This window comes from Salvelinus fontinalis, unplaced genomic scaffold, assembly GCF_029448725.1.
Source record: "Salvelinus fontinalis isolate EN_2023a unplaced genomic scaffold, ASM2944872v1 scaffold_0002, whole genome shotgun sequence".
NCBI lineage: Eukaryota > Metazoa > Chordata > Actinopteri > Salmoniformes > Salmonidae > Salvelinus > Salvelinus fontinalis.
This window is the reverse complement of record NW_026600211.1, coordinates 241414-256960: the sequence shown is the minus strand read 5'-3', so window position 1 is coordinate 256960 and position 15547 is coordinate 241414.

The window sequence follows — 15547 nt, the reverse complement described above, 5'->3', positions numbered from 1 at the left end:
ACAGTAGGATGAAGTTGATCTACCTAACAATTACAGTAGGATGAAGGTGATCTTCCTAACATCTACAGTAGGATGAAGTTGATCTACCTAATAACTACAGTAGGATGAAGTTGATCGACCTAACAACTACAGTAGGATGAAGTTGATCGACCTAACAACTACAGTAGGATGAAGTTGATCTATCTAACAACTACAGTAGGATGAAGGTGATCTACCTAACAACTACAGTAGGATGAAGTTGATCTACCTAACAACTACAGTAGGATTAAGTTGATGTACCTAACAACTACAGTAGGATGAAGTTGATCTACCTAACAACTACAGTAGGATGAAGGTGATCTACCTAACATCTACAGTAGGATGAAGTTGATCTACCTAATAACTACAGTAGGATGAAGTTGATCTACCTAACAACTACAGTAGGATGAAGTTGATCTATTTAACAACTACAGTAGGATGAAGGTGATCTACCTAACAACTACAGTAGGATGAAGGTGATCTACCTAACAACTAGAGTAGGATGAAGGTGATCTACCTAAAAACTACAGTAGGATGACGTTGATCTACCTAACAACTACAGTAGGATGAAGTTGATCGACCTAACAACTACAGTAGGATGAACATGATCTATTTAACAACTACAGTAGGATGAAGTTGATCTACCTAACAACTACAGTAGGATGAAGTTGATCTACCTAACAACTACAGTAGGATAAAGTTGATCTCCCTAACATCTACAGTAGGATGAAGGTGATCTACCTAACAACTAGAGTAGGATGAAGTTGATCGACCTAACAACTACAGTAGGATGAAGTTGATCTACCTAACAACTAGAGTAGGATGAAGTTGATCTACCTAACAACTAGAGTAGGATGAAGTTGATCGACCTAACAACTACAGTAGGATGAAGTTGATCTACCTAACAACTAGAGTAGGATGAAGTTGATCTACCTAACAACTGCAGTAGGATGAAGGTGATCTACCTAACAACTACAGTAGGATGAAGTTGATCTATTTAAACACTACAGTAGGATGAAGTTGATCTACCTAACAACTACAGTAGGATGAAGTTGATCTACCTAACAACTACAGTAGGATAAAGTTGATCTCCCTAACATCTACAGTAGGATGAAGGTGATCTACCTAACAACTAGAGTAGGATGAAGTTGATCGACCTAACAACTACAGTAGGATGAAGTTGATCTACCTAACAACTAGAGTAGGATGAAGTTGATCTACCTAACAACTAGAGTAGGATGAAGTTGATCGACCTAACAACTACAGTAGGATGAAGTTGATCTATTTAACAACTACAGTAGGATGAAGTTGATCTACCTAACAACTACAGTAGGATGAAGTTGATCTACCTAACAACTACAGTAGGATAAAGTTGATCTCCCTAACATCTACAGTAGGATGAAGGTGATCTACCTAACAACTAGAGTAGGATGAAGTTGATCTACCTAACAACTAGAGTAGGATGAAGTTGATCTACCTAACAACTAGAGTAGGATGAAGTTGATCGACCTAACAACTACAGTAGGATGAAGTTGATCTACCTAACAACTAGAGTAGGATGAAGTTGATCTACCTAACAACTACAGTAGGATGAAGTTGATCTACCTAACAACTACAGTAGGATGAAGTTGATCTACCTAACAATTACAGTAGGATGAAGGTGATCTTCCTAACATCTACAGTAGGATGAAGTTGATCTACCTAATAACTACAGTAGGATGAAGTTGATCGACCTAACAACTACAGTAGGATGAAGTTGATCGACCTAACAACTACAGTAGGATGAAGTTGATCTATCTAACAACTACAGTAGGATGAAGGTGATCTACCTAACAACTACAGTAGGATGAAGTTGATCTACCTAACAACTACAGTAGGATTAAGTTGATGTACCTAACAACTACAGTAGGATGAAGTTGATCTACCTAACAACTACAGTAGGATGAAGGTGATCTACCTAACATCTACAGTAGGATGAAGTTGATCTACCTAATAACTACAGTAGGATGAAGTTGATCTACCTAACAACTACAGTAGGATGAAGTTGATCTACCTAACAACTACAGTAGGATGAAGGTGATCTACCTAACAACTACAGTAGGATGAAGGTGATCTACCTAACAACTAGAGTAGGATGAAGGTGATCTACCTAAAAACTACAGTAGGATGAAGTTGATCTACCTAACAACTACAGTAGGATGAAGTTGATCGACCTAACAACTACAGTAGGATGAACATGATCTATTTAACAACTACAGTAGGATGAAGTTGATCTACCTAACAACTACAGTAGGATGAAGTTGATCTACCTAACAACTACAGTAGGATAAAGTTGATCTCCCTAACATCTACAGTAGGATGAAGGTGATCTACCTAACAACTAGAGTAGGATGAAGTTGATCGACCTAACAACTACAGTAGGATGAAGTTGATCTACCTAACAACTAGAGTAGGATGAAGTTGATCTACCTAACAACTAGAGTAGGATGAAGTTGATCGACCTAACAACTACAGTAGGATGAAGTTGATCTACCTAACAACTAGAGTAGGATGAAGTTGATCTACCTAACAACTACAGTAGGATGAAGATGATCTACCTAACAACTACAGTAGGATGAAGGTGATCTACCTAACAAATACAATAGGATGAAGTTGATCTACCTAACAACTAGAGTAGGATGAAGTTGATGTACCTAACAACTACAGTAGGATGAAGGTGATCTACCTAACAACTACAGGAGGATGAAGGTGATCTACCTAACAACTAGAGTAGGATGAAGTTGCTCTACCTAACAACTAGAGTAGGATGACGTTGATCTACCTAACAACTACAGTAGGATGAAGTTGATCTACCTAACAACTACAGTAGGATGAAGTTGATCTACCTAACAATTACAGTAGGATGAAGAAGATCTTCCTAACATCTACAGTAGGATGAAGTTGATCTACCTAATAACTACAGTAGGATGAAGGTGATCTACCTAACAACTACAGTAGGATGAAGGTGATCTACCTAACAACTACAGTAGGATGAAGTTGATCTACCTAACAACTACAGTAGGATGAAGTTGATGTACCTAACAACTACAGTAGGATGAAGGTGATCTACCTAACAACTACAGGAGGATGAAGTTGATCTACCTAACAACTAGAGTAGGATGACGTTGATCTACCTAACAACTACAGTAGGATGAAGTTGATCTACCTAACAACTAGAGTAGGATGACGTTGATCTACCTAACAACTACAGTAGGATGAAGTTGATCTACCTAACAACTACAGTAGGATGAAGTTGATCTACCTAACAATTACAGTAGGATGAAGGTGATCTACCTAACATCTACAGTAGGATGAAGTTGATCTACCTAATAACTACAGTAGGATGAAGTTGATCTACATAACAACTACTTTAGGATGAAGGTGATCTACCTAACAACTACAGTAGGATGAAGGTGATCTACCTAACAACTACAGTAGGATGAAGTTGATCTACCTAACAACCACAGTAGGATGAAGTTGATCTGCCTAACAACTACTGTAGGATGAAGGTGATCTACCTAACAACTACAGGAGGATGAAGTTGATCTACCTAACAACTACAGTAGGATGAAGTTGATCACCTAACAACTACAGTAGGATGAAGGTGATCTACCTAACATCTACAGTAGGATGAAGTTGATCTACCTAATAACTACAGTAGGATGAAGTTGATCTACCTAACAACTACAGTAGGATGAAGTTGATCTACCTAACAACTACAGTAGGATGAAGGTGATCTACCTAACAACTACAGTAGGATGAAGGTGATCTACCTAACAACTAGAGTAGGATGAAGGTGATCTACCTAAAAACTACAGTAGGATGAAGTTGATCTACCTAACAACTACAGTAGGATGAAGTTGATCGACCTAACAACTACAGTAGGATGAAGTTGATCTATTTAAACACTACAGTAGGATGAAGTTGATCTACCTAACAACTACAGTAGGATGAAGTTGATCTACCTAACAACTACAGTAGGATAAAGTTGATCTCCCTAACATCTACAGTAGGATGAAGGTGATCTACCTAACAACTAGAGTAGGATGAAGTTGATCGACCTAACAACTACAGTAGGATAAAGTTGATCTACCTAACAACTAGAGTAGGATGAAGTTGATCTACCTAACAACTAGAGTAGGATGAAGTTGATCGACCTAACAACTACAGTAGGATGACGTTGATCTACCTAACAACTAGAGTAGGATGAAGTTGATCTACCTAACAACTACAGTAGGATGAAGGTGATCTACCTAACAACTACAGTAGGATGATGGTGATCTACCTAACAACTACAGTAGGATGAAGTTGCTCTACCTAACAACTAGAGTAGGATGAAGTTGATCTACCTAACAACTACAGTAGGATGAAGTTGATCTACCTAACAACTACAGTAGGATGAAGTTGATCTACCTAACAATTACAGTAGGATGAAGGTGATCTACCTAACATCTACAGTAGGATGAAGTTGATCTACCTAATAACTACAGTAGGATGAAGTTGATCTACCTAACAACTACTGTAGGATGAAGGTGATCTACCTAACAACTACAGTAGGATGAAGGTGATCTACCTAACAACTACAGTAGGATGAAGTTGATCTACCTAACAACTACAGTAGGATGAAGTTGATCTACCTAACAACTACTGTAGGATGAAGGTGATCTACCTAACAACTACAGGAGGATGAAGTTGATCTACCTAACAACTACAGTAGGATGAAGTTGATCTACCTAACAACTACAGTAGGATGTAGTTGATCTACCTAACAACTACAGTAGGATGAAGGTGATCAACCTAACATCTACAGTAGGATGAAGTTGATCTACCTAATAACTACAGTAGGATGAAGTTGACCTACCTAACAACTACAGTAGGATGAAGTTGATCTACCTAACAACTTCAGTAGGATGAAGGTGATCTACCTAACAACTACAGTAGGATGAAGGTGATCTACCTAACAACTAGAGTAGGATGAAGGTGATCTACCTAAAAACTACAGTAGGATGAAGTTGATCTACCTAACAACTACAGTAGGATGAAGGTGATCTACCTAACAACTACAGTAGGATGAAGTTGATCTACCTAACAACTACAGTAGGATGAAGTTGATCTATTTAAACACTACAGTAGGATGAAGTTGATCTACCTAACAACTAGAGTAGGATGAAGTTGATCTACCTAACAACTAGAGTAGGATGAAGTTGATCGACCTAACAACTACAGTAGGATGAAGTTGATCTACCTAACAACTAGAGTAGGATGAAGTTGATCTACCTAACAACTACAGTAGGATGAAGGTGATCTACCTAACAACTACAGTAGGATGAAGTTGATCTACCTAACAACTACAGTAGGATGAAGTTGATCTACCTAACAACTACAGTAGGATGAAGTTTGATGTACCTAACAACTACAGTAGGATGAAGGTGATCTACCTAACAACTACAGGAGGATGAAGTTGATCTACCTAACAACTAGAGTAGGATGAAGTTGCTCTACCTAACAACTACAGTAGGATGAAGGTGATCTACCTAACAACTAGAGTAGGATGAAGGTGATCTACCTAAAAACTACAGTAGGATGAAGTTGATCTACCTAACAACTACAGTAGGATGAAGTTGATCTACCTAACAACTACAGTAGGATGAAGTTGATCTATCTAACAACTACAGTAGGATGAAGTTGATCTACCTAACAACTACAGTAGGATGAAGTTGATCTCCCTAACAATTACAGTAGGATGAAGGTGATCTACCTAACAACTACAGTAGGATGAAGTTGATCTACCTAACAACTACAGTAGGATGAAGGTGATCTACCTAACAACTACAGTAGGATGAAGTTGATCTACCTAACAACTACAGTAGGATGAAGGTGATCTACCTAACAACTACAGTAGGATGAAGTTGATCTACCTAACAACTAGAGTAGGATGAAGTTGATCTACCTAACAACTACAGTAGGAAGAAGGTGATCTACCTAACAACTACAGTAGGATGAAGGTGATCTACCTAACAACTACAGTAGGATGAAGTTGATCTACCTAACAACTAAAGTAGGATGAAGTTGATCTACCTAACAACTAGAGAAGGATGAAGTTGATCTACCTAACAACTAGAGTAGGATGAAGTTGCTCTACCTAAAAACTAGAGTAGGATGAAGTTGATCGACCTAACAACTACAGTAGGATGAAGTTGATCTACCTAACAACTAGAGTAGGATGAAGTTGATCTACCTAACAACTACAGTAGGATGAAGTTGATCTACCTAACAACTACAGTAGGATGAAGTTGATCTCCCTAACAATTACAGTAGGATGAAGGTGATCTACCTAACAACTACAGTAGGATGAAGTTGATCTACCTAACAACTACAGTAGGATGAAGGTGATCTACCTAACAACTACAGTAGGATGAAGGTGATCTACCTAACAACTACAGTAGGATGAAGGTGATCTACCTAACAACTACAGTAGGATGAAGTTGATCTACCTAACAACTAGAGTAGGATGAAGTTGATCTACCTAACAACTACAGTAGGATGAAGTTTATCTACCTAACAACTAGAGTAGGATGAAGGTGATCTACCTAGCAACTACAGTAGGATGAAGGTGATCTACCTAACAACTACAGTAGGATGAAGTTGATCTCCCTAACATCTACAGTAGGATGAAGGTGATCTACCTAACAACTAGAGTAGGATGAAGTTGATCGACCTAACAACTACAGTAGGATGAAGTTGATCTACCTAACAACTAGAGTAGGATGAAGTTGATCTACCTAACAACTAGAGTAGGATGAAGTTGATCGACCTAACAACTACAGTAGGATGACGTTGATCTACCTAACAACTAGAGTAGGATGAAGTTGATCTACCTAACAACTACAGTAGGATGAAGGTGATCTACCTAACAACTACAGTAGGATGAAGTTGATCTACCTAACAACTACAGTAGGATGAAGTTGATCTATTTAAACACTACAGTAGGATGAAGTTGATCTACCTAACAACTAGAGTAGGATGAAGTTGATCTACCTAACAACTAGAGTAGGATGAAGTTGATCGACCTAACAACTACAGTAGGATGAAGTTGATCTACCTAACAACTAGAGTAGGATGAAGTTGATCTACCTAACAACTACAGTAGGATGAAGGTGATCTACCTAACAACTACAGTAGGATGAAGTTGATCTACCTAACAACTACAGTAGGATGAAGTTGATCTACCTAACAACTACAGTAGGATGAAGTTTGATGTACCTAACAACTACAGTAGGATGAAGGTGATCTACCTAACAACTACAGGAGGATGAAGTTGATCTACCTAACAACTAGAGTAGGATGAAGTTGCTCTACCTAACAACTACAGTAGGATGAAGGTGATCTACCTAACAACTAGAGTAGGATGAAGGTGATCTACCTAAAAACTACAGTAGGATGAAGTTGATCTACCTAACAACTACAGTAGGATGAAGTTGATCTACCTAACAACTACAGTAGGATGAAGTTGATCTATCTAACAACTACAGTAGGATGAAGTTGATCTACCTAACAACTACAGTAGGATGAAGTTGATCTCCCTAACAATTACAGTAGGATGAAGGTGATCTACCTAACAACTACAGTAGGATGAAGTTGATCTACCTAACAACTACAGTAGGATGAAGGTGATCTACCTAACAACTACAGTAGGATGAAGTTGATCTACCTAACAACTACAGTAGGATGAAGGTGATCTACCTAACAACTACAGTAGGATGAAGTTGATCTACCTAACAACTAGAGTAGGATGAAGTTGATCTACCTAACAACTACAGTAGGAAGAAGGTGATCTACCTAACAACTACAGTAGGATGAAGGTGATCTACCTAACAACTACAGTAGGATGAAGTTGATCTACCTAACAACAAAAGTAGGATGAAGTTGATCTACCTAACAACTAGAGAAGGATGAAGTTGATCTACCTAACAACTAGAGTAGGATGAAGTTGCTCTACCTAAAAACTAGAGTAGGATGAAGTTGATCGACCTAACAACTACAGTAGGATGAAGTTGATCTACCTAACAACTAGAGTAGGATGAAGTTGATCTACCTAACAACTACAGTAGGATGAAGTTGATCTACCTAACAACTACAGTAGGATGAAGTTGATCTCCCTAACAATTACAGTAGGATGAAGGTGATCTACCTAACAACTACAGTAGGATGAAGTTGATCTACCTAACAACTACAGTAGGATGAAGGTGATCTACCTAACAACTACAGTAGGATGAAGGTGATCTACCTAACAACTACAGTAGGATGAAGGTGATCTACCTAACAACTACAGTAGGATGAAGTTGATCTACCTAACAACTAGAGTAGGATGAAGTTGATCTACCTAACAACTACAGTAGGATGAAGTTTATCTACCTAACAACTAGAGTAGGATGAAGGTGATCTACCTAGCAACTACAGTAGGATGAAGGTGATCTACCTAACAACTACAGTAGGATGAAGTTGATCTCCCTAACATCTACAGTAGGATGAAGGTGATCTACCTAACAACTAGAGTAGGATGAAGTTGATCGACCTAACAACTACAGTAGGATGAAGTTGATCTACCTAACAACTAGAGTAGGATGAAGTTGATCTACCTAACAACTAGAGTAGGATGAAGTTGATCGACCTAACAACTACAGTAGGATGACGTTGATCTACCTAACAACTAGAGTAGGATGAAGTTGATCTACCTAACAACTACAGTAGGATGAAGGTGATCTACCTAACAACTACAGTAGGATGATGGTGATCTACCTAACAACTACAGTAGGATGAAGTTGCTCTACCTAACAACTAGAGTAGGATGACGTTGATCTACCTAACAACTACAGTAGGATGAAGTTGATCTACCTAACAACTACAGTAGGATGAAGTTGATCTACCTAACAATTACAGTAGGATGAAGGTGATCTACCTAACATCTACAGTAGGATGAAGTTGATCTACCTAATAACTACAGTAGGATGAAGTTGATCTACCTAACAACTACTGTAGGATGAAGGTGATCTACCTAACAACTACAGTAGGATGAAGTTGATCTACCTAACAACTAGAGTAGGATGAAGTTGATCTACCTAACAACTACAGTAGGATGAAGTTTATCTACCTAACAACTAGAGTAGGATGAAGGTGATCTACCTAGCAACTACAGTAGGATGAAGGTGATCTACCTAACAACTACAGTAGGATGAAGTTGATCTCCCTAACATCTACAGTAGGATGAAGGTGATCTACCTAACAACTAGAGTAGGATGAAGTTGATCGACCTAACAACTACAGTAGGATGAAGTTGATCTACCTAACAACTAGAGTAGGATGAAGTTGATCTACCTAACAACTAGAGTAGGATGAAGTTGATCGACCTAACAACTACAGTAGGATGACGTTGATCTACCTAACAACTAGAGTAGGATGAAGTTGATCTACCTAACAACTACAGTAGGATGAAGGTGATCTACCTAACAACTACAGTAGGATGATGGTGATCTACCTAACAACTACAGTAGGATGAAGTTGCTCTACCTAACAACTAGAGTAGGATGACGTTGATCTACCTAACAACTACAGTAGGATGAAGGTGATCTACCTAACAACTACAGTAGGATGAAGTTGATCTACCTAACAACTAGAGTAGGATGAAGTTGATCTACCTAACAACTACAGTAGGATGAAGTTTATCTACCTAACAACTAGAGTAGGATGAAGGTGATCTACCTAGCAACTACAGTAGGATGAAGGTGATCTACCTAACAACTACAGTAGGATGAAGTTGATCTCCCTAACATCTACAGTAGGATGAAGGTGATCTACCTAACAACTAGAGTAGGATGAAGTTGATCGACCTAACAACTACAGTAGGATGAAGTTGATCTACCTAACAACTAGAGTAGGATGAAGTTGATCTACCTAACAACTAGAGTAGGATGAAGTTGATCGACCTAACAACTACAGTAGGATGACGTTGATCTACCTAACAACTAGAGTAGGATGAAGTTGATCTACCTAACAACTACAGTAGGATGAAGGTGATCTACCTAACAACTACAGTAGGATGAAGTTGATCTACCTAACAACTACAGTAGGATGAAGTTGATCTATTTAAACACTACAGTAGGATGAAGTTGATCTACCTAACAACTAGAGTAGGATGAAGTTGATCTACCTAACAACTAGAGTAGGATGAAGTTGATCGACCTAACAACTACAGTAGGATGAAGTTGATCTACCTAACAACTAGAGTAGGATGAAGTTGATCTACCTAACAACTACAGTAGGATGAAGGTGATCTACCTAACAACTACAGTAGGATGAAGTTGATCTACCTAACAACTACAGTAGGATGAAGTTGATCTACCTAACAACTACAGTAGGATGAAGTTTGATGTACCTAACAACTACAGTAGGATGAAGGTGATCTACCTAACAACTACAGGAGGATGAAGTTGATCTACCTAACAACTAGAGTAGGATGAAGTTGCTCTACCTAACAACTACAGTAGGATGAAGGTGATCTACCTAACAACTAGAGTAGGATGAAGGTGATCTACCTAAAAACTACAGTAGGATGAAGTTGATCTACCTAACAACTACAGTAGGATGAAGTTGATCTACCTAACAACTACAGTAGGATGAAGTTGATCTATCTAACAACTACAGTAGGATGAAGTTGATCTACCTAACAACTACAGTAGGATGAAGTTGATCTCCCTAACAATTACAGTAGGATGAAGGTGATCTACCTAACAACTACAGTAGGATGAAGTTGATCTACCTAACAACTACAGTAGGATGAAGGTGATCTACCTAACAACTACAGTAGGATGAAGTTGATCTACCTAACAACTACAGTAGGATGAAGGTGATCTACCTAACAACTACAGTAGGATGAAGTTGATCTACCTAACAACTAGAGTAGGATGAAGTTGATCTACCTAACAACTACAGTAGGAAGAAGGTGATCTACCTAACAACTACAGTAGGATGAAGGTGATCTACCTAACAACTACAGTAGGATGAAGTTGATCTACCTAACAACTAAAGTAGGATGAAGTTGATCTACCTAACAACTAGAGAAGGATGAAGTTGATCTACCTAACAACTAGAGTAGGATGAAGTTGCTCTACCTAAAAACTAGAGTAGGATGAAGTTGATCGACCTAACAACTACAGTAGGATGAAGTTGATCTACCTAACAACTAGAGTAGGATGAAGTTGATCTACCTAACAACTACAGTAGGATGAAGTTGATCTACCTAACAACTACAGTAGGATGAAGTTGATCTCCCTAACAATTACAGTAGGATGAAGGTGATCTACCTAACAACTACAGTAGGATGAAGTTGATCTACCTAACAACTACAGTAGGATGAAGGTGATCTACCTAACAACTACAGTAGGATGAAGGTGATCTACCTAACAACTACAGTAGGATGAAGGTGATCTACCTAACAACTACAGTAGGATGAAGTTGATCTACCTAACAACTAGAGTAGGATGAAGTTGATCTACCTAACAACTACAGTAGGATGAAGTTTATCTACCTAACAACTAGAGTAGGATGAAGGTGATCTACCTAGCAACTACAGTAGGATGAAGGTGATCTACCTAACAACTACAGTAGGATGAAGTTGATCTCCCTAACATCTACAGTAGGATGAAGGTGATCTACCTAACAACTAGAGTAGGATGAAGTTGATCGACCTAACAACTACAGTAGGATGAAGTTGATCTACCTAACAACTAGAGTAGGATGAAGTTGATCTACCTAACAACTAGAGTAGGATGAAGTTGATCGACCTAACAACTACAGTAGGATGACGTTGATCTACCTAACAACTAGAGTAGGATGAAGTTGATCTACCTAACAACTACAGTAGGATGAAGGTGATCTACCTAACAACTACAGTAGGATGATGGTGATCTACCTAACAACTACAGTAGGATGAAGTTGCTCTACCTAACAACTAGAGTAGGATGACGTTGATCTACCTAACAACTACAGTAGGATGAAGTTGATCTACCTAACAACTACAGTAGGATGAAGTTGATCTACCTAACAATTACAGTAGGATGAAGGTGATCTACCTAACATCTACAGTAGGATGAAGTTGATCTACCTAATAACTACAGTAGGATGAAGTTGATCTACCTAACAACTACTGTAGGATGAAGGTTATCTACCTAACAACTACAGTAGGATGAAGTTGATCTACCTAACAACTAGAGTAGGATGAAGTTGATCTACCTAACAACTACAGTAGGATGAAGTTTATCTACCTAACAACTAGAGTAGGATGAAGGTGATCTACCTAGCAACTACAGTAGGATGAAGGTGATCTACCTAACAACTACAGTAGGATGAAGTTGATCTCCCTAACATCTACAGTAGGATGAAGGTGATCTACCTAACAACTAGAGTAGGATGAAGTTGATCGACCTAACAACTACAGTAGGATGAAGTTGATCTACCTAACAACTAGAGTAGGATGAAGTTGATCTACCTAACAACTAGAGTAGGATGAAGTTGATCGACCTAACAACTACAGTAGGATGACGTTGATCTACCTAACAACTAGAGTAGGATGAAGTTGATCTACCTAACAACTACAGTAGGATGAAGGTGATCTACCTAACAACTACAGTAGGATGATGGTGATCTACCTAACAACTACAGTAGGATGAAGTTGCTCTACCTAACAACTAGAGTAGGATGACGTTGATCTACCTAACAACTACAGTAGGATGAAGTTGATCTACCTAACAACTACAGTAGGATGAAGTTGATCTACCTAACAATTACAGTAGGATGAAGGTGATCTACCTAACATCTACAGTAGGATGAAGTTGATCTACCTAATAACTACAGTAGGATGAAGTTGATCTACCTAACAACTACTGTAGGATGAAGGTGATCTACCTAACAACTACAGTAGGATGAAGGTGATCTACCTAACAACTACAGTAGGATGAAGTTGATCTACCTAACAACTACAGTAGGATGAAGTTGATCTACCTAAAAACTACTGTAGGATGAAGGTGATCTACCTAACAACTACAGGAGGATGAAGTTGATCTACCTAACAACTACAGTAGGATGAAGTTGATCTACCTAACAACTACAGTAGGATGTAGTTGATCTACCTAACAACTACAGTAGGATGAAGGTGATCAACCTAACATCTACAGTAGGATGAAGTTGATCTACCTAATAACTACAGTAGGATGAAGTTGACCTACCTAACAACTACAGTAGGATGAAGTTGATCTACCTAACAACTACAGTAGGATGAAGGTGATCTACCTAACAACTACAGTAGGATGAAGGTGATCTACCTAACAACTAGAGTAGGATGAAGGTGATCTACCTAAAAACTACAGTAGGATGAAGTTGATCTACCTAACAACTACAGTAGGATGAAGGTGATCTACCTAACAACTACAGTAGGATGAAGTTGATCTACCTAACAACTACAGTAGGATGAAGTTGATCTATTTAAACACTACAGTAGGATGAAGTTGATCTACCTAACAACTAGAGTAGGATGAAGTTGATCTACCTAACAACTAGAGTAGGATGAAGTTGATCGACCTAACAACTACAGTAGGATGAAGTTGATCTACCTAACAACTAGAGTAGGATGAAGTTGATCTACCTAACAACTACAGTAGGATGAAGGTGATCTACCTAACAACTACAGTAGGATGAAGTTGATCTACCTAACAACTACAGTAGGATGAAGTTGATCTACCTAACAACTACAGTAGGATGAAGTTTGATGTACCTAACAACTACAGTAGGATGAAGGTGATCTACCTAACAACTACAGGAGGATGAAGTTGATCTACCTAACAACTAGAGTAGGATGAAGTTGCTCTACCTAACAACTACAGTAGGATGAAGGTGATCTACCTAACAACTAGAGTAGGATGAAGGTGATCTACCTAAAAACTACAGTAGGATGAAGTTGATCTACCTAACAACTACAGTAGGATGAAGTTGATCTACCTAACAACTACAGTAGGATGAAGTTGATCTATCTAACAACTACAGTAGGATGAAGTTGATCTACCTAACAACTACAGTAGGATGAAGTTGATCTCCCTAACAATTACAGTAGGATGAAGGTGATCTACCTAACAACTACAGTAGGATGAAGTTGATCTACCTAACAACTACAGTAGGATGAAGGTGATCTACCTAACAACTACAGTAGGATGAAGTTGATCTACCTAACAACTACAGTAGGATGAAGGTGATCTACCTAACAACTACAGTAGGATGAAGTTGATCTACCTAACAACTAGAGTAGGATGAAGTTGATCTACCTAACAACTACAGTAGGAAGAAGGTGATCTACCTAACAACTACAGTAGGATGAAGGTGATCTACCTAACAACTACAGTAGGATGAAGTTGATCTACCTAACAACTAAAGTAGGATGAAGTTGATCTACCTAACAACTAGAGAAGGATGAAGTTGATCTACCTAACAACTAGAGTAGGATGAAGTTGCTCTACCTAAAAACTAGAGTAGGATGAAGTTGATCGACCTAACAACTACAGTAGGATGAAGTTGATCTACCTAACAACTAGAGTAGGATGAAGTTGATCTACCTAACAACTACAGTAGGATGAAGTTGATCTACCTAACAACTACAGTAGGATGAAGTTGATCTCCCTAACAATTACAGTAGGATGAAGGTGATCTACCTAACAACTACAGTAGGATGAAGTTGATCTACCTAACAACTACAGTAGGATGAAGGTGATCTACCTAACAACTACAGTAGGATGAAGGTGATCTACCTAACAACTACAGTAGGATGAAGGTGATCTACCTAACAACTACAGTAGGATGAAGTTGATCTACCTAACAACTAGAGTAGGATGAAGTTGATCTACCTAACAACTACAGTAGGATGAAGTTTATCTACCTAACAACTAGAGTAGGATGAAGGTGATCTACCTAGCAACTACAGTAGGATGAAGGTGATCTACCTAACAACTACAGTAGGATGAAGGTGATCTACCTAACAACTACAGTAGGATGAAGTTGATCTACCTAACAACTAGAGTAGGATGAAGTTGATCTACCTAACAACTACAGTAGGATGAAGTTTATCTACCTAACAACTAGAGTAGGATGAAGGTGATCTACCTAACAACTACAGTAGGATGAAGTTGATCTACCTAACAACTAAAGTAGGATGAAGGTGATCTACCTAACAACTACAGTAGGATGAAGGTGATGTACCTAACAAATACAGTAGGATGAAGGTGATCTACCTAACAACTACAGTAGGATGAAGTTGATCTACCTAACAACTACAGTAGGATGAAGTTGATCTACCTAACAACTACAGTAGGATGAAGTTGATCTACCTAACAACTACAGTAGGATGAAGTTGATCGACCTAACAACTACAGTAGGATGAAGTTGATCTACC